Source organism: Lepidochelys kempii, chromosome 15 (genome assembly GCF_965140265.1).
Source record: "Lepidochelys kempii isolate rLepKem1 chromosome 15, rLepKem1.hap2, whole genome shotgun sequence".
In the NCBI taxonomy this organism is placed as follows: Eukaryota; Metazoa; Chordata; order Testudines; family Cheloniidae; genus Lepidochelys; species Lepidochelys kempii.
Window position 1 is genome coordinate 22867297 of NC_133270.1, and position 25866 is coordinate 22893162.

Here is a 25866-nt window from a genome sequence, read left to right on the forward strand (position 1 = left end):
GCTCTGACCCAGTATGGCCGTTCTTATGTTCTGAAGTAAGAGCCTCTAACAGCAATAGTGTTAGTAGTAGCCGTGTTAGTCTGTATTCGCAAAAAGAAAAGGAATACTTGTGGCAACTTAGAGACTAACTAGTCTCTAAGGTGTCACAAGTACTCCTTTTCTTTTAACAGCAATAGGATACCCTGGAAGAATCTGGGTCCCAAATAATAAATGTGTATCCTAGGGTGTTTTTAAACCCACTGAGCCATGTAGTCCCCTCCTGATTTCATTTATCCATAGTAAACTTTTAATTTTAATGCAAGAAAATTGCTGTCTGCTAAAGCCTTATCTTGAAATGATTTTCATAATTATTGTTTAGGTTTCACACTGATAAAAGAGAGTGGGCTAGCTAATTCCCAGGAATCTTTCTACACCTCATTTATCAAACTTAATCCCCCTTTGCATTTAGCACATACGCTTCTCCCCTCCACCTACCTCCCCGCCCCCAATAGCTAGCATGAGAAATGAGCATTTCATACAAGAAATGCCACCCCCCTGGAGAAAGGTTTGAATATACTCCTAGCCTCACACATTACTTTTCTGTAAAATTAGGGCATGAAAAAGGATAATGAATGTTAAACCAAGTTAAAAGGAGATTTGCAGCGAATTAACAGACCAAAAATGTAAGATATTAGGTTGAACTCGCACTTGGAGGGATTAAAAGGCTTTGTTTGTCCTTTGATCTCATTCCTGTTGCTATAAAGATCTTCAGGGTCAATGGTACGGAGGCTTATCACCATTCTAAATTACTGTTCGTTTTTGCAGTGATGGATTACATACCGGGAAAAATGGTCTGCCATGGAAATTTTAGATACCCTACTTGGTTCCAACCTCCCATTCAAACTAAGGCACCAAATCCTAGGGAACACTCTCCACCTAATTAGCGTAGAGAAGTATCACTCTCTGTTAAGAGCAGTAATTGTCTTTACTCTGTTTGCTGGGGAGGGTGTGGGGGGGAGTTATGACATGTTGGATTGTTTCACCGCACATTGATTTGCTGCCATCAGCCAAAAAAAGATGATGAAGGGGAGCCTCGGCCTTGACACAGTATAACCAAGAATGGAGAGTGGAGGAATAACGTTTTTTCTAGAACTGCCTGACTTTTACCCTCATGGTGCTGGTGAATTTCAACAGCGAGAGATGGGAGGGGGGGGGGAACCCCCAACTTCTCTTCATCCAGGAAAAAAGAAAATGATGGGCTGGATCCTCAGCTCATGTGAACTGGTAAAGCTCCTTTTGAAGACACTGGAGCTTTGTCCATCTACAACAGCTCAAGGTCTGGTCCTGTATATGTTATCACAATTACTAGATAAACACTCTGTTCAATTCCAGTTGAGGATGGAAAAGAGCCATCTTTGGTGTGTCCTTTTCCTTCTGTCTTCCCTGCTCCCTCTCCTTTCCTGTCTGCATAGTAATGACTCCCTTGGTAAAGGTTCTGCTGGGGTTTCCTTCTTTGTTAGTTAAGTGCCTATTTTCTGCTCAGGGTTGTAGAGTGAGCATGAACTGGTGTCCTGTTAATTAGCCTTTTAGGGTTGTAGTCCCACCCCCTTTCTATCTGATACCTCAGCTTGACGTGTTGCATTATCTAGCCATACTAGTTAGCAGTATCAAGCTTTGCATTTCGAAGCCATGGAGCCACAGATTCAAATCCCGGGCGGGCTCAACTCACCCTTGACCCTTCTGAGGTAGAGAAATTGAATTCCATGCAGCTCAGTGCGTGAGACCTTTTTGGATGAGACCTTATTTAACCAAAGTCCTCTCTGTTCTGTGCAGAATTACAGATCCTTTAGCACTTTTTCTTAGAGTAGAGGTTTGCTTTGGAGTCCTTGGCCAACATTTCCTTCCTTGTTGTGCAGGGCTTTGTTGAGTGGTTGCTTCCCAGCCACCCCTGATGTGGTTGTGTTTCAGAAATGCCTTCTGTGTAGCACTTCAAAATCCTTCAGGATGAAAGCTGCTATATAACTCTGGCCCCGATCCTGCAGAGACTTACAAATATGCTTAACTTCTTATGATGTTAACAGGCTCACTGTAAGTATTCCTACTGACTGTAGTGTGTAAAATTCAGGATGTGTAAGCCTTCACAAGGGATTGGTATGGGCGTGGGGAACGCAGTTGCCTTCATGTTGGAATGTGGGTCATGTGACTCATTATGGAATATTGTAGGACAGGTTAAACCCCAAAGAAACATACCTGTCACTGTGGAAAATATAGCTTGAGGGGCTTATGAATGTCATTTGTGAGCTAAAATTAACGCATATTAAGGTAGATTATGATTGTCCCTTCTGGCCTTAAAGTCTGAGTCTCTGGGAGTGCAATGGGATTACTTAACGGTAGCAAGCACTGTAGCCAGAAGCTAGTATTTGCAGGTTTGAGGCCATAGGAAGCACAGATTAAGTATTCCACTGAGATTCATGTATCTTTGAAATATTCATAGAATCATAGAATATCAGGGTTGGAAGGGACCTCGGGAGGCCATCTAGTCCAACCCCCTGCTCAAAGCAGGACCAATCCCCAACTAAATCATCCCAGCCAGGGCTTTGTCAAGCCTGACCTTTAAAATTCCTAAGGAAGGAGATTCCACCACCTCCCTAGGCAACGCATTCCAGTGTTTCACCACCCTCCTAGTGAAAAAGTTTTTCCTAATATCCAATCTAAACCTCCCCCACTGCAACTCGAGCCCATTACTCCTTGTTCTGTCATCAGCTGTCACTGAGAGCAGTCTAGATCCATCCTCTTTGGAACCCACTTTCAGGTAGTTGAAAGCAGCTATCAAATCCCTCCCCCTCATTCTTCTCTTCCGCAGACTAAACAATCCCAGTTCCCTCAGCCCCTCCTCATAAGTCATGTGTTCCACAGTCCCCTAATCATTTTTGATTAAAATTCTCCTTTTCCATGCTGGTCGTAGGATCTACTCCACATTGCTTAGTTACATAGGTTAAAAATTCTTTGAAAAAGAGAGGAAGGTGGATGCACAGAAATGAAGTTGGGGCAAGGGGGCTGGTACAATTTGTATAATGGGGGTGCTCGGAGCCATTGAACCAAACTGCAAACTCCAGATCTGATGGAATCCACTTCAAGCCGGGGTGGGGGAGGGGTGCAGCAGCACCTCGAGTTCCAGCATTTATGAGTGAGGAAGAAAAAGAGACTCTAACTTATGAAACGTTAAGGATCCTAGTACACAGTGAAAGTAAATGACCATTACTTTAACTACATAATTGACACCAGCTCTTTACTGATCGCTAAGCAAGAGGTTCCGCTAATATCATAAATGACTGTGATCTGGAGCGCAGAAAGAATGGGATCAAATCCAGCAAAGTGCTGAGCACCGAATGAGTCACCAGGAGTTGAGAAGGCTGGGCAACTCATGAAGGGGTTCAGCCCATTTCAGGATCAGGGGCCATATTTAGTACTGCTTAAGTGTAATTAGAGAGAAACGACATCAGGTACCCAAAATGTCATGTGTCCCCTGTGGAGGGCTATGTTATACAAGTGAAGGATTGCTTTATGCGCAAGTCACACGGGAGAGGAATGATTCTAAAATTACTGCAAGCTCTTACAGTGGAGCAATCAATTTTATCTGTTGAGCATGGCACTCGTGTGTTTATGACAATTCATAGTTTTAAAAAAAGATACTGTAATAAATCTTATAACAAAATATATTCTGTAGATCCAATCCTTCAGTGGAATGACTCGTATGAGTAAGGGTTGAAGTCAGAGGGCTAGATCTTGTCACAAGGATACAGTCAGCATGGGGTTGTGGCTCAAGGAGGCATAATTGCCTGCTTGCTCCTTCCCCCTCTTGCTCTGGGAGGTAGTCATTAGTAATAATAGTCAACAGCTGCAGTGAATTACTACACCCCAACCTCAGCTGTGGGGACCAGCAAATAAAGGATAGTGCCAAGCTCCGCCCATTCCTTATCCCCTAGCGCCAGGGCAGAAGCAAGCACGTGTGTGACTCTGCACACCTTGACTCAAGATCTGGGTGTGCTGTGTAATGGCACAGGCATGTAGTTCAAGTTGCATGCTTGCCTAATGTAACTAGTCCTGCTGAAGTCAGTGGGACCACTGGCAAGAGTAAGAAATACTCACGTGAGTGAGTGAGTATTCTAGGATTGGGTCTTCTGAGTATCTGGTACAACAGAGTATCCATATTTCCTGCAGTAAAATCTCTTGCTGAACAGAATTAGAATTCATATCTCATAAACGTGCTATTTAAAATAACTTTTGATTTAAAAGCAGGAACTGGTTGCTTAGAAAATCTGGCAGGATCCAGTCAGTCTTGTACTTTTCTTTTCTTTTCTTTTCTTTTCTTTTCTTTTCTTTTCTTTTCTTTTCTTTTCTTTAAACAACCAGTGGGTTTGAGAGTCAGTGGCTGGTTTTGAAACTGTTGCAAGCCAGATAATGATTGCAGTCTATAACATTCTCATCACAAACAAATGCACAGAACAGACTGGCATAATCCAATGTTCAAAGGAGCTGGAAAGTGTCCAGATAACGCAGGATTTGTGTGGACACGAAATTTGTCAGGATAATTCTTTGAGGTCTTTTACAGGAGTTAATAACTAATTAGAGAACACTGAGAAAATACCAATTCCCTGTCATAAGATAGTCCTTCCGTTACTTTGATCTCTGGCCAACTTGCTCATAACATTAAACAGCTGATAGATGGACATGATTTTTTTTATTAGACGTTCAGTTCAAGAAGCAGCATTTGGTCAATTAATTTACTTGTGGCAACTTCTCTGACTGGGTTGTCATTGCAGATAGAATTGGAGACCTCCCACTCCAAAACACGGTTGTTTCCCATTTGAGCTAAAGGCCGAAGATCATAAGGTGGAAGCAATAGCAGGCAGCTATCCCAAGAGATCAGCAATGGAGGGTGATGGATAACAAACCTTGCAAGCGGGTTAAATGCTGTATGGCCTGATTCTCATTTACATGGAAGCCAGTTTACACCAATTTGGCAGTATAAAGAGGCTTCAAGTAGGTATAAATGTAATTTATTTCTACTTTAATGCCATAACAGTTTAAGCTTGCCTAAGTGCATATGAGAATCAGGCCCTATATACGTCTCTTGTCAGATGCACTATGGATTTGGCTTATACCCATTACCTTGCAGCTGTCCATTGTACAGATTGAAAAGAAAAAAGGATTGATAAAACACTAAACCAACCCACAGGACCAACCTAATGGTGCCTGCCCCTTCATAAATGGAAGTCAAAGGTCATGAAAGTTAAGCAAAAAATGTCTCTCGGCAACATCATATCATTGTATCGTGGTGTGACAAAACAATAGCTGTTTCTGATCTTACTGGACTCAAACAAATACCCTTACATATACTTTCTGTGTACTGAGTCCGACCTCTCATAAAAAACTGAACCAGGAAAACAGTGTTCTCTGATATATTCCAGTCCTGCTCAAAGGCTTGTTATAAATAACTTGTTCAATTACCAGGAGATGTTGATATGATGCTTCTTCCAAGATAGCTTTTGTAGGGGTTTTGTTGGAGATACAGCCCCAAACCATATGATTTATTGTTTGTTTTCCTTTTTAAAACGAGAGCACAGAATAAAAATGTCAGATTTAAGAAAAAGGTTGTTAAACTTTTCTTGTTCCTTAAAGGCTTTTTGGGTATTTTCAGTGGCTGCTTGGCTCCTTACCTGCCATTCAGAAAAGTGCCAAGCAAATGAAGAACTCGCTGGAGTTGTCCATCCCCTCTGGTCTCTTGTCCATTCACGTTTCCGAGCTTCCTTAGTATGAGCTCAGTTGGAAAAGCGAAGGGTCTATAGCAGCCACTAGAGGACTGAAAGAAAGAAAAAGATGTAAAGAGTCATATTGTGCTAGCTGTGAAAATATTGCTGTCTCTTATTGAGACCAACAAGCTTGGGCAGTCTCCATCTTAATTTGTTTCTCTCCGCCTCAGTTCTTCTTACGTGGCATCTCCTTTATGGGAGGCTTGCAACCCCGGTAGCCTGTTCTGTACTATCCCCTGCTAATCTCTTTGTGGATGAATAGTCCTCTTGATCCACTCAAGGTGCCACATGGGCCATCCAAGATCTTCTTTTTCTTCTTCATGTTCTTCTGCCATCAACTTTCCCTTCCATTGCCTGTAAACATGCATCACCCAATGAACCTCCTGGAAACTGGATCTTTCTTTCCATAAGATATGTGACTGGCATTTGGGTTCCAATAATCTCCAATACTTTTTGATTGGTGACATGGTTATCCGTGATATTTTCAGAATTCTTCTATGACCTGGTAATTCGAAGGATTGTTGTGTCTTTATTATCAATTGTTGGAATGTCCATGTTTCAGATCTATAACTTAATGCAGACTAAATGTAAGGACTTCAGTTTTCTGATTTATGTCCCTTCTCATCAGATGTTTATCCTTCCAGAATGTCTCTTGCTCAATTCACTGTATCTAAAATGGGGATTATACTTTTTTTTTCCTCCATCATATCAATTTAGATTGCCCTACAGAATTTACAAGCATTATCGCTCACAAAGTGTGCTAACTGCTGTGCATAATGTGGTTGCAATCTCAGAATATCTAGGTTCTACCATTACAAGTAATAATTGGTCAACATTTGTACAAGAAATCAATCTTTGTGGTAGCCATTGCCAGTTTGTCCCAAGATGCATATCATGGAACAGCCATCCATGAATGGAACTCTGTCCATGTCTATGTGAAACACAGATGTTTATAGTAGTAATGAGGCTCATCTCCTCCTGTAGGAGGCGCTGGGGTAAGTCTGCAGTTACAGAGCAGCAGACTTGGAGAAAAAACAACGTATTCTTAATGAGAAGCTTACTTTGAGAAACTTTGTGGGTTTTTTTTCTGCTCGAAGAAAACACTTCATCTTGAATGTCAAGAAATACCAAAGGGATTGAGATGAATTTCAAAGAGGAGGTTTGATATAGTTCAAAGTATTTATTTATTAGTTCAGAATATTTTTGACAATGGCAGTTTTGCAAGTATTCTTCAAAATGAACCTGGTCTCTCTTTCTCCCTGAAATGACTCCTACTGCCCAGACGTAGTCTGCCTGTCGCTACTTTTCTTTTTAGCAGCAGTATGTGAAAAATCCTTCTCTGGCAGTGCCCCCTACTGTTATGAATATTACTGGCAGAAGATGGGCAGAAAGGAAGCAGCAGCCTTTTGCTAGCAAAGCAACTGGCCAGCAGTTTTTTTGTTCTGCATAGCTACACCCTCTTGCGGTTTCCCCTGGATGCAGTGTCTTTTACTTCCTGTCATGCTTTGCTACGTAGTATTGCTGTACGCTTTGAAACAGGTGCTCCTTTCCACCCCAGGGGTAAAAGGGATTAAGAGCAGCTGAGAGAGGCTGGCGAGGTAGTTGGCCCCAAGTGTGACTGGCTTAATCAGGCCACAGCTGGCCTGAATAAAAGGGCTATGGGGCCAGGAGCTGGAGGAGTCTCACTCTAGCCCTGGAGTGGGAAGGGCTAGCTACCTGGGACCAAGGTACCTGAAGTGGAGCAGTGCTGGGGAAGGGCAAAGGGAGCTGGGGAGCTCCAGCCCGGTAAACCCCCAGGCTGCAGGCCTTGGTGAAGGCTTACAAAAGGTACTGGGGCTGCAGAGGGGCAGCCCGGGAATAGGCAAAGGGAGTAGGCCCTACCCCTTTACCAATGATGAGTGGTCATTACAGACTGCAGTCTGTCCCTGTGAAAGGGGGCTAGATGAGGACTGGCAGTAGCCACTGAGGCAAGGTGGGGATAGAGGGGTGGGTGTCCCCCTGGGAGGGGAGACCCAGAGTGAGGGGGTTCTGCTGGGGTAGAACCCTGAGGTAAAGGGGTACCGGGGTCCGGGAGGGATGCGGGGCCTGAGGCAGGTGAGACACCGGCCAGCAGAGGGTGATCCAGAGCTGGAGTTGAACTAATTCCCAAGACGACCAGCAGGAGGCGCCGCACTGGTGAGTCTTCAATATGCTACAGTGCGGTAATGGGATTTCTATATATGCAGACAATGCTTTGGGATCCTTTTGGGCTAAAAGACGCTTTGGAAGGTAATTGTAAGAGATTATTATTCATCTACATGAAGGAGTGTGGCAAGTGGTGCCTTTGTGACCAGCTGATCATGAGCTAGGTAAGAAGTTACGATTTTCTAGGACTTCAGGCTGGGGTTTCTAGAGGAGTCTAAGGGAGTTTGGCACCCAACTTCCATTGAAAATTTAGCTCTTAGAGTCCTTTGAAAATACCAGCATTAAATTCTGTCTAAACAAAGTTTGGCCAGAGAGTGGAATGGAAGAAAGTAAAAACATTCAGAGGACAAATAGAAAGTCATCACTGTCAGTCTTACACTTCCCATCCACCCGAAATTAATTTTGGCTAAAAAAGGTCAGCCAAAAAAGAGCAGCAGGTGCTCTCTTGAAACGTTTGTATTTAAATGTGGCTCAGCCTATCCTCATCTTTGTCTGATTATATCAAAATTTTAAGTGGTGGCTGTTTTTGCATCAGCTCAGTGTTGAAATGTTAGAATAACTTCCAGGGAAATAAGCATGGGGGCAGAATGCAACGACCTGGTCAGAGATGCATGCATGTTAAATGTGACTTATCACATGGTCTTGCAGTGTATCAGATCAGTTCCACATGTATAGGATATATCTACATTTTAGAGCTGGTCAAAAATAAATGGTTTATACATATCAACATAGATATTGCCATAATGCATCAGACCAGTGGTCCATCTAATCCAGTATCCTTTCTCTGAGAAGTGCTTCAAGGGAAGGTACAAGAAACTCCCCAATTGGAATAACCTGCCTAGTGGGGAAGTTTCTACCTGACCACTATTTAGTGTTTAGTTTATGTCCTGAAACATAAGGATGTCGGAATATATTTCTTGTCTACTGAAGTGGTGGATGTTTTCATCACATAATGTATTTGCATCTATGTAGCAGTTTCTATTTGTTTTTTCTCACAATTGGTTTTTCTCTTAAGAAGGTTTTATATAAACACAGTAATCAGAAAAGAATGCCTCACTAACAAGGTCTGTAAATTGTTTAAATTTTAACTGCAATCTTCAAGAAGGAAGTTAGAGAAAAAAATACCTTCAACTTTAAATTTCAGGTTAGATTTTTGATTTCTCATCAAATGACTCATTTGTCATGAAATGCTGATAATCACAATTTACCATTATTGCTGGGTTTTTTAGTGCCGCTGAGAATATCAGTGCAACCTTTAATTGGTTTCACCCTGTATAGAGAGTGACATTTCTTGCACTCCGCTGTGGGATGTGTTTGTCAATTAAAACAGTTTTGAGTATTTATTTAAGGAGCAGTTCCCACCTGCTGTCTGTTGTGGAAATGTGTTAGGCACGATGCTGACAAGTAATCCCTTTTTTTTAAAATTTTGATTTTGTTTTCAAAGGAGTTGAGCTCTGCAGGAAAGGAGCAGGTTGTTCTCGTCTCTTCAGCTTCCTCTGTGGATATGTGCTGTGTAGTCTCTGTCTGGGGCTAGATTCTTCCAACTCTTGCTTGACGGTGCAGTGGAATAAGAACTACCCCAACTGCACACTGCCTTGCTCAGCTTTCTCAGCACTTCCACAGCCAAAGTTAGAGGCTATTTGCCTGACGCTCCCTCCCTCCCTGGAGGGCTTTGGAACAGCCAGAGCAAGGCCAGTCAGTGAAGAATCCATCCAAGCATTTCCACAAGCACTTCGCAGGTTGATGGTGGAGTGTAATTAGACTGTTTCTCCACTACTCCTCTTATAGTGGGGATCTCTCTCCCACTACGGCTGGATGACCAAGAGCAAATTCCCAGCAGCCTCTGCTTTCCCCTCGAGCTACAAGAAGCTTACTCAATTTACAAAAAATGTTTTGTTTTATTTTTAAATAGACTGATAGCCCAACAATCCTAAAATTTGGGACTGCTGGCTCCAAAAGTCATTGGAAGGGGTGGGGGGAATGGAGTACCCATTACACTGAGAACAGCACAAGTCTAGTGGGTTGGGAGGACAAAATAAATTCAAAGCCTAGCCAATCCTATGTTCAAAGCAATGCTGTCTTATAGATTTACTTGATGTTTATTTTCAGTAACACCTCCTGTGCAGCAAGGCATATAGATACATTAATAACACTGTCTACTATAAATTAACACGGCTGCTTGCTTCCAGATTAGTCATCTTTAGGTTTCACTCCTCTATAAATTACAAATTATTGATTCATATTTTAATTCAGCTACTCAGTCTCTCATGTTTCTGGTTGTCTCCTTCCCCTGCCACCTGTGGTGGACATCTATCTAAAGGTGGAGTTATTCTGTAAAAGGCCCCAGGGTTTTGGCTTCTCTTGCATTTGCCATTGCTCACCCTTCCCAGTCCGTGAGCAATCATCATTTAACAAAGAAATGAAGTAAGATTTCCTGAGAAGAAGGGGAAAAAAAGCACTTGACTGCAGAATGCATTTTACTGTAAATCACCCAGGCAGAGTGAGACATAGTGATTACAATGCAGGTGTGACATTCTTTTACACTGTATAGTCCTCTAATATTGGCTGCCATAAACACTATAAATCAATGCACAGTGTAACAGCGTGATGCAGTTTAAAACAGCAAAATCTGAGCTGGATGCAAGCTGCCAGCAATAAAACATTTTACCTTTCCCTCAGTCACTTGTTTACAGCTTGTTTGCCTGCTTTCTAAACTTTCTTGAGGCTCACGCTTGACATCAATTGGTGCGGCAAAGAGAACATAAAAGAAGAGTGAAACAGACTTCCGAGCAGTTGAACTTGGTCAAATAGCTTCTGGCGAGCCATGACTGAAACAGATTGTTTTCACATCTTAAGGCAATTGCTATATTTTATTGTTCAATTTTATTGTTATTTATTGTTTCATATCATATATCATTTTTCACTCCCCAACCCCCGCCCCATGCCTCCTAAAAACAATTTTGAGATAACTAAGAGCCAGCTCAATGGCTGACACTGGAAATTTACTAGAAGATGTTAAAACTGAGATCCTGTTTCTGGGTTTCTGAGATCCCATGGCATTTTTTTCAAGAGTTAGAGGTGTCTGTCTGAGAGTCGTGGCCAGAAACCAGGAAGAGACTGGACCAACCTCAACATTGATGTTTGTAGTGGGTTCAGACAAGCATCAAAGAGTTCAGGTATTCATACCAAAGTGTATCCAAAATATCCAGGTCTCTTAAGCCAGCCAAAATGGTCAGATTCAAGAGAACAGTCTCTCTTGTGAGATTCTAGTACTTCCTGTCCCTTCTATGGCTGAAAATACCATGAAAATGGCCTTTTGTTCTATTTTACTATTAGTAGGTTCAGTCCTGTTTAGGGTCCCATTCAAGAACGCACTTATGTGCTTTCCTGAATTGGGTCCTAGAAAGTTCAGAGACCCATGTAAATCACCTTTTAAAAAGGTAATGGGATATTTTCAGAAAGGCTCAATTTGGATTTGCATCTATAAACGTGAAAAGAGATTCCTATTTTCTCTGACCAAGATCACCCAGCCTTAGTAACTATGCTCCTGCAATCTAAATACCCTTGACACTTTATCTAGCTAAATGACAGGTTTCAGAGGAACAGCCGTGTTAGTCTGTATTCGCAAAAAGAAAAGGAGTACTTGTGGCACCTTAGAGACTAGCTAAAGTAATCTTTGCCTCTTACACCTATAAATGCTGTAATGTTGCTGATTCTGTTATAATAGCTGCCGTGTTCAACCCCAGATGTGGCTGCATTTGCATTTGTATTTGCATTTGTGGTTGAAGTGCAACGAGCCCTAGGTGTAGCCTGAAATTCTGAAAAGTGCTTTGGGGTTGGTGAAAGGCATTCTGCGAGATAAATAAATTCAAATTATAAATGTGCAGAGTTAGCACTGAAATCTGAGTCTATAACGTACAGCAATGTGAGAAATTTGCATAGGCGGTTTGTGCACTAGCCTTCAACTTCTGGCTTCCTGTTTGATGATGGGCCCGAACCACATGGTGTGCATTAATTTGGTAGAGACTTCTGCTACCAGTCCTGCTGTCTCTGCCCTGCTTCCCAGACTTTCTGTGGTGCCCTCCTGGGACCCCTTGCCTTGGAAACATGTCCCCCATAGGAGCCATGCTGCCACTGGTTGTCTCCCTCTGCCGCTGTGAGGTCAGAGCCATGGGAAGGATACTTCAGGAGTGGTAATTCCTCGTTAGATAGCTGCTGGGTCTGCAGAGGAACATGTGGTAGAATGTGGCATCCTCTTAACTCCACTTGCTACTAGCGATAGCTGTGCTCTTAAATACTTCTGACCATGCAAAGCTCACATGAAGAGGCCTCCACAGGATCCCAGGGACATGGGGTGAGAGGAGGAAGAGGAGGGGCCTGGCACAAATCTGCCACCTGCTTTCTGTGCTCCTGTAGCATGTTCTGCTTAATTTTGGTTCCCTTCTACTTATGCAAGAAATGGAGGGGAGCCGTGAGACCCGATCCTGCCAACGGATCTTCATTGATGGTTCCTTATAGCCACATGGTGTCTGACTTCTGTGGTTATCTGCACAGGAGTTAGGATTTTCCCCTGTGGCTCTGCTTGCAGGATTGGGCCCATAATTTAAGAAATGTATGTGCTTTGAGCTCTTTGGGTAAAAGGTTGAGAGGTACTGCGTACAGGCTACTGTATTCTCCTGCAAGCAGAAGAGATGAAATAGTCGTCACTACTTAACGTTTGTATTCCAGTGGTACCCAGAAACCCTAATGAGGGTCAGGGCCCCACTGTGATAGGTGCTGTGCCAACAGACATGGCCCCTGTTCATTATTTATAAATAAAAGCTTGAAGTCTGGAGAGCATGATGCAAAAGTCCATTGAAGTCAGTGGGAGTCTTTCCCTTGACTTCACTTGGCATTGGTTTGGGCCTCAGATGGACAGAGTCTGCAGGTTTGCATTGCCCTTGGTTACATAGGGGCATCGAGCAGAGGGTAAACCAGAAGATTAGTTGTCTGAGTCACAGCAGTCTCCTCTGTGACTATTTCTTTCTTTTTAGTCATTGCAGATTAGCTGCTGCTGCTATGCCTTGTCAACATACATTTTTTTAAAAAGACCTTTTCCCAAAACTTCGCATGTTTTCCTGTTTTTTTTTTTTTTCTTAAATATCTCTTCCCTCATGCTTGGCAAAGTTATCCTTTTCAAGTGCATCAAAGTTCCTTACGTTCAAGCTTCAAGTCACTGATGGCTGAGGAAAAATTACAGGTACAAATTAAAATCTTTCCAGTGGGGTGTATTCCTTTAAAATATTGACAGTTCTTGCCCAGAATACACACCGCATCAATTTACTTCAGATTACTTTTTCGCTATTAAAATATTTCCTCTCCACTCCTCGCACTCTAAAAGTAGGTATGGTCGTTGACTTGTACAAGTTCTGAATAGAGAGACTATGGGTATGTCTACACTGCTGTTAAAAATCCTTGGTTTTCCTGTGTCAGCTGTCCTGGAGCTCTTTAATTGCAGTGTGGGTATTCAGGTGTGGGCTGGAGCCCAGGTTGTAGAACCCTGCGAGGTGGCAGGATCCCAGAGCTCAGGCTGCAGCCTAAGCCCAAACATCTACACCAAAATTAAACAGTCACACAGCCTGAGCCCCATGAGCCCATGTCAGCTGGCATAGGCTAGCCACTGGTGTTTAACTGCAGTGTAGACATATCTCATTAGTGACTTGCTCTTCTAATACCAAACTTGGGCAGGCTTAGCTTGCCCAGAGTTCAGTTTGTCATCTGTTACTGAGGACAAATCTGGTCTGATTATTCAACTAATACAACTGTTTGAAAACATCATGGCTTAGTCAGTCAGATAAAGAGAGAAGGTGTCTCAGGGTAGATCTGAATCCCTGACCTCAGATGAAAATGGGACATTTCATTATTAAGATAAGCAGATTACTTAAAATGCAACAAAGATGACTCCCACCACTTTTAATTAAAAATGGAGACAATGAAAGCTTAATGCTGTGGTTTAGAATTAGGATTGATGAAAGATTGACACACTGGACATATGACAGCAAACATACAGAGTTGCTTGCGTGGTAATCTTAGAAGAAGATGACAATAACAGTTGATTTTCATAAAAGCTGCTACCTAGTACATATGTATCTTTGTAAAGGAGTAGTGGGGATCTGCAGGCCCTAAAAGGATCAAGCTTTTGTAGAGGGGGAAAAAAAAAAGATCAATTTCTCTGGGTACTACAAGAGTCAAATATTTGTATAGGACATTCATGAAAGGGTTGATGTGGAAAAGTAGCAGCAGAAGTAGCTCAAAATAGCATCCTACCCTCAAGCCATGGATTGGCCAGAGTCATCTTGCTCTGATGTCATAAATAATGCTTCTATCTTAGTGTGTTTTTGGATGAGTGTGGTGTCACTTGACATCCTGCTGGAGAGTCTTAAGGGGGAAGTTGTTTGGAAGTTCAGAAAGCTTGTGTTCTAACACATGATGTTCAGCTCAACTCTTATTAATCTCAACTGTTGTTTTTCTATCTTGCCTCCAGCCATTTTGGGCCAGCCCTGATGTTTTAAAAACAGCTCTACCCCAAACAACAGCAAACTATGTTGGTCTTTTTATATGTATTGTACTGAAGGTTTTCGGTTGTTCTTGACTTTCTTTGAAAAATCTAATTAGAATTCCTGTTCTATCTCAAGAAGGTGAACGGGGAAGACCAGGAGGCCGCACTGGGCATTATGGCCAGTTTTAAAAGATGGACCGCTATAGTTAGCTCCCAAATCTTTACTTGGGCCACAATTCATCTAGTTACTTAACAATATACCTAACTTTAAGCCAAGGAATAGGCCTTTTAGAATCTATGGGACTTCAGTGGAATGCTTTAAATTAGAATTTCAGGACGGGAAGGGACTTCAAGAGGTGATCTAATCCAGTCCCCTGCACTAAAAGCAGGACTAAGTATTATCTAGACCATCCCTGACCGATGTTTGTCTAATGGGCTCTTAAAAATCTCCAAAGACAGAGATTCCACAACCTCCCTAGGTAATTTATTCCAGTGCTTAACTACCCTGACACGAAGTTTTTCCTAATGTCCAACCTAAACTGCCCTTGCTGCAATTTAAGCCCATTGCTTCTAATCCTATCCTCAGAGGTTAAAGAGAGAGTTTTTCTCCCTCCTCCTTGTAACAACCTTTTATGTACTTGAAAACTGTTATCTTGTACCCTCTGTCTTCTCCAGACAAAACAAACCCAATTTTTTTCAATCTTTTCTCATAGGTCATGTTTTCTAGACCTTTAATCATTTTTGTTGCTGTTCTCTGGGCTTTGTCCAATTTGTCCACACCTTTCCTGAAATGTGGCACCCAGAACTGGACACAATACTCCAGTTGAGGCCTAATCAGTGTGGAGTAGTCCTAATACCTCCCAAAATTACGTTAAACTGTTGACTCATATTTGGCTTGTGATCCGCTATGACCCCCAGATCTCTTCCTACAGTACTCCTTCCTAGGCAGTCATTTCCTATAACTACTTTCTGGGAACTGCTTTCCAACAAGTTATACACCCACCTTATAGTAGCTCCAAGTAGGTTGTATTTCCCTAATTTGTTTATGAGAAGGTCATGTGAGACAGTGTCAAAAGCCTAACTAAAGTCAAGATATACCATATCTCCTGCTTTCCCCCCCCCCCCCCCCCCCGCCATCCACAAGGTTTGCTACCCTGTCAAAGAAAGCTATTAGGTTGTTTTGGCATGTGCTTAAGGCTCTTGCTGAATCTGGGCCTTAAGCTCCTAAATAAGTGACCTAATTTTCAAAAGTGCTGAGCACCAAATAGCTTCTAGCTTGAAATTATTTGGAGCTACTTCATGCTCAGCACTTTTGAAAATCAGGTTACTTAATTATGAGGCTTAATATGATGTAATAGCCAACATTAGGCTCCTAATTTTGAAAATCTTGGTCTCAATGGCTAACCAAGGAAGGGAGACCCATACCTATGCCAAACACTAAAGCTTATTGCAGATTTATTTTTGGTTAGGTATTATTTTAGTAAAAAGTTCAAGCCTTTTTCTGAGAATAGTTCTGTTGTATATATGCCTGTGGTTACCGATAAGTCTGCAACTTCATTTCAATTAACACAAGTTCTGCATTCTTGAGCTAAACTAAGCATCATCTTGTCATAGGCTGTTGTATATTGACAAAAGTACTCATTAAGACCCTGAGCACTCTTAAAAGTATATTCAGGCTATAAACAGGAAAACACTAAGTATCGAATATTGATTACTTATAGCCTCCGGGATTGTGGAAATTGTTAAAAATTTAGTTTGTAATGGAGGGCTGCAGCATTAATTTTCAACTTTGACTCTTGTAATATTGCCAGGGGCGTTATGCCGACTGCTGAGTCCTTTGGTGCAAATCCGTAGATGCTCAGCGTGTTTCTATTAGAGTCCATTTGTACAGCTTCACCTTTGAAGTCATGTAATCAATAAAAACTTGAATAATTACTACAGCATGCAATTGCAATTTGCTTCCTAAATAGCACTGGTGCTATGGTAGATTGTACATATATGGGTTACACTTTTTTCCTAAAACAAGACAGATCTTGAGGTGTGAGTGTGCTGCTAGAAATCCATTGTATTTTGTCCTCACAGGCTACACTCAACATACTCTTCTCCATAGTGCTGACTGGGTAGTATGGGTCTTAGCACAGGGAATTGCTTATTGAAGTAGTTTAATTAAAACTTTAGCTACAAGTACAGGACATTCAAAGCATTGTGAACTAAATTCTATTCTTGTTTTAGTTGTGTGGAGCCCTATTTGCGGCAATAGGATTCTGAGGGCAGAATTTGGTCGTTTAGGAACATAAACAATTGATGCTAGTCACTGGAGTCCATCGCTTTGGTTTCATGTTCCATGGCTGGATTGTACATCTCCTAAATTATAGTTGTTGAAAATAGCTATTCTGAGGCAGAGTGTGTGTTTCCTAAAAATGACCTACCAATATAATGTAGTAGAAATTATACATGGACATTGTGAGATTCTGCAACTTTCAAAACAAGTGTTACCGGGACTCCTTTTGAGTTTCAAGTTGCTCTGAGTAAGGTATTGACAGAACAGGTGCTTAGTAAACTACAGAGTGGCAGGTGTTACTAAAATGCTGAAATCATCTCAAGTAGTTGAGCATTCCAAGAGACAGTAGAGCAATAATGTTCAGTAAACCATCCTGTTGCTATAAATACTTCATTCTGATGGACTTCTTGGAGTCTGAAACCACAAATAGAATGTTTGAAACCTAGGACAACACTCAAATAAGTCACTACTGAATGGTTTTATGAATGGTTTTATGGTCAAGGTATTGGACTGGGATTCAGGAGATTAGGGTTCAACTCCTGATTTCTTTCACACACTCCTTATGTGACCTTGGGCAAGTCACTAGATATGCCTACACTGCAAAGAAAAATCCACAGCACAGAGTCTCATAGCCTGGGTCAATTGACTCAGGCTTGTGGGATGGGGCTGCAGGACATAGCAGGGTAGACATTCTGGCTTGGGCTGGAGCCCATGCTCCGAGACTCTTTCCACTTGTCTGTTCTCTGAGCCTGGACTCCGGCCTGAGCCCTTATGTCTGTACTAAGAAAAGGAGTACTTGTGGCACCTTAGAGACTAACCAATTTATTTGAGCATGAGCTTTCGTGAGCTACAGCTCACTTCATCGGATGCATACCGTGGAAACTGCAGAAGACATTATACACACACAGAGATCATGAAACAATACCTCCTCCCACCCCACTGTCCTGCTGGTAATAGCTTATCTAAAGTGATCATCAAGTTGGGCCATTTCCAGCACAAATCCAGGTTTTCTCACCCTCCACCCCCGCCCCACACAAACTCACTCTCCTGCTGATAATAGCAGAATAATAATAATAGCATAATAATGTCTGTACTGCTATTTAGCTCCACAGCCCAAGCCCCGGGCTCTGAGATTTGGTGCTGTAGACTTTTCTTTGCTGCTTATACATTGCCTTAATCTCTCTCTGCCTCAGTTCCTCATCTATAAAATGGGGATAACGATATTTGTTTTTATGCTACTTTTTGTCCATCTTGTAGATTGTAAATTCTTCATGGCAGGGAATGGCCCATGATGTGTATGAACAGTGCCTAGTACAATGGAGCCATGTTTTTTTTTTTTTTTTTTTTTTTTTAGGGCTGCGGGCACTACTATAATACAAGTAGTAATAATTCCAAATAATTTCTCGGCCCAAAGAGGGAAGCCCAGCTGGAATAACTCCTTATGCAAAAGAGCATGTCAGCCTCGTATGGTTTAGTAACTTAGTATGCATTGACTAGCCACTCCTTTGAGCCCTATCACATTGTACAGCAGGGTTTATGGAGAATATTGTAGGATTCCTATCACAATAAAAATTATACCAGTCCCCTGGAGATAGCAAGACAAATTATCATTGTCTACCTACACTGCTAGGTTTGAGATATATTGAAGCTTGATTCGCAGCCTTTCATATTTTTCTAGTCATTACTTTCTTTCATTTTAAACAGCTGGTGGGCTCCTTACATGTCAGCTGGAAAGTTACAGCGTTGTGTATATAGGTTTTGAATATAGAATGATGGTAATGGGCTTTTTATTTTACACTAACATTTTAAAAAAAAATCCCCCAGTGGAAATGAATTGAAGAGACATGTTAAACAGAAGATATCTCCAAGGTTGTGAGTTAAACTGACAAAAGCAGAGAGATTCAAAGACTGGCTCCCGCTATTACTTCTTTACTTCACTGTGCCTATTTATTTTAACAATACGTTATGGCACATCGGACTGTGTTCTCCTCTAAAGTCTCTTCACTAGCTTAATATGATAGGATGAGTTGTTAAAGGTGAAGTGACAACCTTAATTCTGAATGTTTTCTGTTTCGTAGGTTCTTATGGCCAAAAGGGACTACTGTGATCAGCTAGTCTGACCTCCTATATAGCATAGGTCATAGCACTTCCTCAAAATAATTCTTAGAGCAGATCTTTTAGAAAAACATCCAATCTTGATTTAAAAATTGAGAGATGGAGAATCCGCCTTGACACTTGGTAAATTGTTCCAATGATTAATTACTCACTGTTAAAATGTATGCCTTATTTCCAGTCTACCAATGGCCCAGTTTACCATGCAATCTAGATCACTCTGAATCAGTGAGCCATCCCCTTCATTATTAACCACGCTCCCAATTGAACCTTTGACCCTGCTTCCTTCTGCAATAAAGGTTCAGACTGAACCAGCTCAGAGGTATCAACCTCCTTACGTATCTTCAGCCAAGTTGTGTCAAGTGCTAGGAGAGACAGCAGGATGATTCAGTGACCATGACTTGGAATGAGTTGAGGATCGATCCCTTGAAGGGTGAGGGACAACCTAAGGGTTCCATGAATTCCACTGAGGAAAGGAATATGGGATGGGTGGCAACTGGGCCAAGAACCCATGTCTTGACTGCAAGAACAGTATCGATCCTGGTGGTCCCATGGAGATCTTGAAGACTCTTGAGCTCAGTGCCTGGATGGAAGAGAAGAAGCAGAAGATGACTCTGAACTCAAACTTGAGGAACACTCTGTGGAAGTATAACATTGTATAAGTATAACTTTGTATAAGGGGACATGCTGGATACATTATATATGAAAGGGCATGCCAAAACATGTTACAAAGTATCTGAGGGAGCACACGTAGGGACAGTTAGCTTTTGAATGGAGAAGCAATTAAGATAGAGCCAGCACGTCTAAGAAGCAGGCATCAGAATGGAAGGTGTGAAGGGCAATTAGTTAAGTTAACTGGAAGCTGTTAAAGGAGATTGTTAAGGGTGGCAGGTAATTGAAGATACGTGACTGGTCTCAGGGATCTCGAAGGGTGGTGACTAAAACCTTTTTCTTCTTTTGTCTGTAACTTCTCTGTAACTTGTTCTCCAAAATACTGTATAAATTAAGAGACACAAGCCCCACTCGGGGGGGCTCACTTCTAAATGTATTAGCAGAGCAGCTTTGCTAATAAAGCAGGGTGGTCTGATAAACTGTGAGCCTGAGTCAAACTTTGACAGCTCCAAAGGGAAGGAAATGGAGGAGCCACCTCTGGTGAATCACACTCCCTGATTCATCCGGAGCCTACTGCATGGGCCACGTTGGTACCAGCGAAGTTAGAGAAGTCCCTGCCTTGACTGCCGGCCCTGTCAGAGAGGCAGCACTAACATTTGGTACCGAAGTAGAGGCTAGTGTTGAATCTGTAGCTCCAGCCCATACGGCCCAAAGAAGCTGACGTTGTCTCTGGGGCTGGAGATGGAATTGGCACTGACAAAAGATCTGTTGGTGCCAATATGGAAAATGATCTTGACTCTGCAGGCTGCTTTTTAAGTGATGCCAGAGATGATGCCTGCAACAGCCTGTATTCTGAGGCAGTCAAACTAGATGGTCCTGGGAACGCAGAAGACAATACCACAGCTGATCACTCCCGTATCACAGGCCAGTCTGGCACAGAGAGGCAGAGTAAATCTGTCGCTATTTGATAAGCCTGTGGGGTCGTTATAGTTGGTGCCGAGACCGAGGTTGTTGGTACTGGACTCAACGGATGGTACTGGAATGATCTCGCCTCGTTACTGGAGATTGGGTAGACAGCCCAGTACTAAAGGAATCATGGTGCCAACCAGCACTCCTCTTAGAGAAGGAAGAACTTCCCCAAGCCCTGGAATGACTCTCGTCAGTTTTGAACCGTATTTCTCAGGCAAGTAGAGGAAGGAGGATGGTTTCGTCTCAGAGAAGAGTTAGAATCTCGCTGTGGCACTGAAGCCCTCTGAGGGGCCAGACAATCTGAACCTGACACTGAAGCAGGCCTCATGGCTTGATCCATAAGGTACTACTTCAGGTTTAAGTCTCTAGCCAACTGTGTCCTCTTTTTGGCGGACTTGCAAATGGAGCACTTCTCCTTAATATGCCCTTCCCCAAGGTACAATAAGCGCTGAGTATGCATTTCACTACTTGGGGTAGCTACCCTACATAAGGGATGGTGCTTGAAACCTGGTAAAGGCATCACACCAGGTTAAAAAACAACTATTAAACTACTAAACTAACTAACCAACACTAAGGGGTACTACTACTAAGTATAATTAACTGTATTCAAAAAAACAGGGAAATTCCCTGTGGTGATGACAAAAGCATGGGGTAAATACGACATGGAATGCTGGTTTCAAACCTTGAGCTTCTAACAGCTTATCGAACAGTATCTGATATATACCTCACTCTCCTAGCCAAAGCAGTTTACAGAGGAAGATCAGTATCATTGGGTTAACATTTGTAAAAGTATCTAGGTGATTTGGGAGCCCAAGTCGGATTAAAAGTCAACAAGACTTCCCCATTGACTTTCAATGAGACTTAGGCTCCTAAATCATTTGGTGCTTTTGAAAATTTCACCCACGCTTCCTATCTTTTTTGTATATGGGGAAATTGAGGAATTGTAGTGTCTGGCACAGTGTTACACAGCAGAAATGGGAATAAATCCCCACTTTCTTGACCACCAGCCCAGTGTGCTATCCATTTAATTGCACTGCTCCAATAATGGTAAATGAATTAATTCAGTATATGCCTTCCAGAATAAAAGGCTCTCTGCATTGTCATGCCGCTCATTTCCTGAAATGCTGACAAATCATTTTAGTCCCACCGTGCATAGCAGCAAATTGGTGCATTGCAGACGGCTGGTCAGTCCACTCATAGGCGAACAAGGGAAAGAAAAACAAACTTATTCCTCTAGGGCTTGACTCCCCTGGGGTGGAGCATTCTACCCTTTCAATGAAGTCAGTGTGTGTAGCAGGTGAGCAATATATCCCCCTTTTGTAGTGATCCAAAGCTAATGATAAAGTCCCTGGAAAGATTCCCAGTACTTCAGCAAGCTTTGGATCAGGTCCTGTAATAGCAGGAACTATTGAAGCTATAGGAATTAAATATCACTCAAGTCAACTCTACAGCCCATTTTCAACTCTTCAAGTGCTCCCTGTATGGGGGTGCCTGATCACTCGATACATATATAATGGTGGATCCAGATTCTCTCCCAAGCTTGCCTCCTAGGCTGCCCTGTTTGGAGCTGGCATGGAGGATCTCTCACTGCTCCACCCATACACTTTAGCCCCTCTAAGAATTATCCTTGTCTCCTCTAGGCACTTTACTGAGCCATGTCTGTGATCAACGTCTGATTAATAATAATTATCATCATCACCTCTGCTTCAGGCATAATGCTTGCAGGAGCACCCACTGGGGCAGTGCATCTCTGCATTGCCTCTCAACTGGGGCAGCGCCTTCAAAGCCTGACAGAGCCCTTGATGCTTTGCAGAAGTGCATTTACAGACAGAGCTTGAATACAGACAAACCTGTATGGCTGACTTAGAACAACGCTTCCTTAGCTCTCGTCCCCTAACACCCCTACTCTACTTGTGCTACACTGATGACATCTCCATCATCTGGATCCATGGAAAAGAAGCCCTTGAGGAATTCCACCATAATTTGAACAATTTCCATCCCACCATCAACCTCAGCCTAGACCAGTCCACACAAGCGGTCCATTTCCTGGACACTACTGTGCTAATAAGCGATGGTCACATAAACACCATCCTATACTGGAAACCTACTGACCGCTATACTTACCTACATGCCTCCAGCTTCCATCCAGGACACACCGCACGATCCATTGTCTACAGCCAAGCTCTAATATACAACCGCATTTGCTCCAATCCCTCAGACAGAGACAAACACCTACAAGATTTCTATCAAGCATTCTCACAACTTCAATACCCACCTGCTGAAGTGAAAAAACAGATTGACAGAGCCAGAAGAGTATCCAGAAGTCACCTACTACAGGACAGGCCCAACAAAGAAAATAACAGAACGCCACTAGCTGTCACCTTCAGCCCCCAACTAAAACCTCTCCAGCACGTCATCAAAGATTTACAACCTATCCTGAAGGACAACCCATCACTCTCACAGATCTTGGGAGACAGACCAGTCCTCGCTTACAGACGGCCCCCCACCCTGAAGCAAATACTCACCAGCAACCACACACCGCACAACAAAAACACTAACCCAGGAACCTATCCTTGCAACAAAGCCCGATGCTAACTCTGTCCACATATTTATTCAAGTGACACCATCATAGGACCTAATCACATTAGCCATGCCATCAGGGGCTCGTTCACCTGCACATTGACCAATGTGATATATGCCATCACGTGCCAGCAATGCCCCTCTGCCATGGACATTGGCCAAACCGGACAATCTCTATGCAAAAGAATAAATGGTCACAAATGGTCACAAATCTGACAATCTCACAATCTATTACCAGCAGGAGAGTGAGTTTGTGTGTGTGGTTTTTGGAGGGGGTTGAGGGGGTGAGAGAACCTGGATTTATGCAGGAAATGGCCCACCTTGATTATCATACACATTGTGAAGAGAGTGGCCACTTTGGATGGGCTATTACCAGCAGGAGAGTGAGTTTGTGTGTGGGGGGGCGGAGGGTGAGAGAACCTGGATTTGTGCTGGAAATGGCCCAACTTGATGATCACTTTAGATAAGCTATTACCAGCAGGACAGTGGGGTGGGAGGAGGTATTGTTTCATGGTCTCTGTGTGTATATAATGCCTGCTGCAGTTTCCACAGTATGCATCCGATGAAGTCAGCTGTAGCTCACGAAAACTCATGCTCAGATAAATTGGTTAGTCTCTAAGGTGGCACAAGTCCTCCTTTTCTTTTTGCAAATCTGACATCAGGAATCATAACATTCAAAAACTGGTAGGAGAACACTTCAGCCTCTCTGGCCACTCAGTAAAAGATCTAAGTGTGGCAATTTTGCAACAGAAAAGCTTCAAAAACACACTCCAGCGAGAAACTGCTGAGGTTGAATTAATATGCAAACTAGATACCATTAACCTGGGTTTGAATAGAGACTGGGAGTGGCTGGGTCATTACACATATTGAATCTATTTCATTAAGTTAAGTATCCTCACACCTTCTTGTCAACTGTCTAAATGGGCCATCTTGATTATCACTACAAAAGTTTTTTTTCTCCTGCTGATAATAGCTCATCTTAACTAATTAGCCTCTTACCGTTTGTATGGCAACTTCCAACTTATCTGTATGTATATATATTTCTTCTTACTATATGTTCCATTCTATGCATCCGAAGAAGTGAGCTGTAGCCCACGAAAGCTTATGCTCTAATAAATTGGTTAGTCTCTAAGGTGCCACTCCTGTTCTTTTTGCAAATACAGACTAACACGGCTGCTACTCTGAAACAGGTCCTCCTGTTCTTTTTGCGGATACAGACTAACATGGCTGCTATTGTGAAACCTGTCGGTGATCTGTTTCCATTCACATCTCAGGCAATGCGAGGGAGGGGGTGGTGGTGGAAACTATGTTAGATAATTTTGTCAGTGTAAATATTGCTTCTCTGTGACTTCTCGCCGAAGTAACATGGTGTGCAATAGTTCTGAGTCCGTGACTTCAAGCCTTACTTTGTCAATATCACATGAAGGGGCTGATCTTGGAGCAAATAAGTTCTGTGGCAAGCTCATTTGTATTCCTGCCTTTTAAATGAGGGCTGGGGTGCTCTTCAGTGATGTTCAATGAAGCAATCGGCGTGTAATTCTTCCTTTCTCTCCTGGGAGTGGTTGGCACATAGAGGCTGGGGATTATTAGTAGCTACCAGAAACTGTAATACCGGAGGGATGAACATCTGATAGCTGTTTGAATACCAGTCTCTGGACGGTAATAGAGGCTATTGGTCTGAATCGTCTCTCATTTACACGGGTGTAAATCCAAGAACACCACCATTTAAGTCAGTGGAATTACACTGGTGTGAAAGGAGAATCAGGTTCCCTGTATAGTTGCCTAGCCTTGACGTTTATGCCTGTGCATTGCTGCTCTGGTATAGTTTTTAAAATAAATGTGCCAAATGCTGCAGTGGCCTACACCCAGTATAAATCCAGAGAGGCTTAACCCAAGTTTGCATTGGTGACACTGGGAGCAGAGCAGTTGTCTGGACTTATTCATGAAAAATAGGAGTTAAGACATGCAATGATGGTTCTCTATTTATAATATAGTCATTAAAAGGTCACTGGCATGTACATTTTGGGAGGGGACTTAGGAGGAGGTGAGGTTTCAGTAACTAGACCACAGATATGAGAACTAGGACTTTCGGGTTCTAGTCCCAGTGCTGGCACTTCTGGAAAAATAGGGGTAATATTTGTAAACTCACTTCCCAGGTAGGTTGTGCATGTGTTACAAGGTTTAATTGTTTATAAGTAGCTTTGAGATCCATAGATGAAGGATGTGCGTGTGTATGAACGTAATCATATGTAATTGCACCCCCCCCCCTTCTGAGCAACAGAGGAGTTACCATGCCAAATCAAACCATCGGTCTGTGGAGTCTGGTAACTTGACTATCAGTGGCGAATACTTGATTTCTTCCAAGGAAGAAGAAAATCTCTTAATGTCTCTTTTCGTTCTTGTTTGTTAGAACCTTCATGACAATGTACACCTCTCTATGCCCTGCCACCCAATAAAGTCAGAAAGCTCTACGAGAAAATACTCCAATTGGCCCTAACCCTGACCATAATCAAATTAACCGGACTATTCTGCCTCAGATTTTATCTCATTCCCCTCTGTACTCCCACCCTCCCCAAAGAATGGGGAAAGAGCCTGAAGGTCAACAATTTCATGTTAGTTTGGACCAGGGGAAAGGATTGACTGCCAAAATTGAGGGCTCCTCGCAGAGGACTCCCTGCTGAGAACTTCCTCTTAATTAGAACAAAAGTGAGTTCCAGTTCAGTTTCTCCAGATTGCAACTGTCACTAATAGCGTGTAGCCAAAAGCCTTTGTTTACAGGTAGATGTGTTTATTTTTGC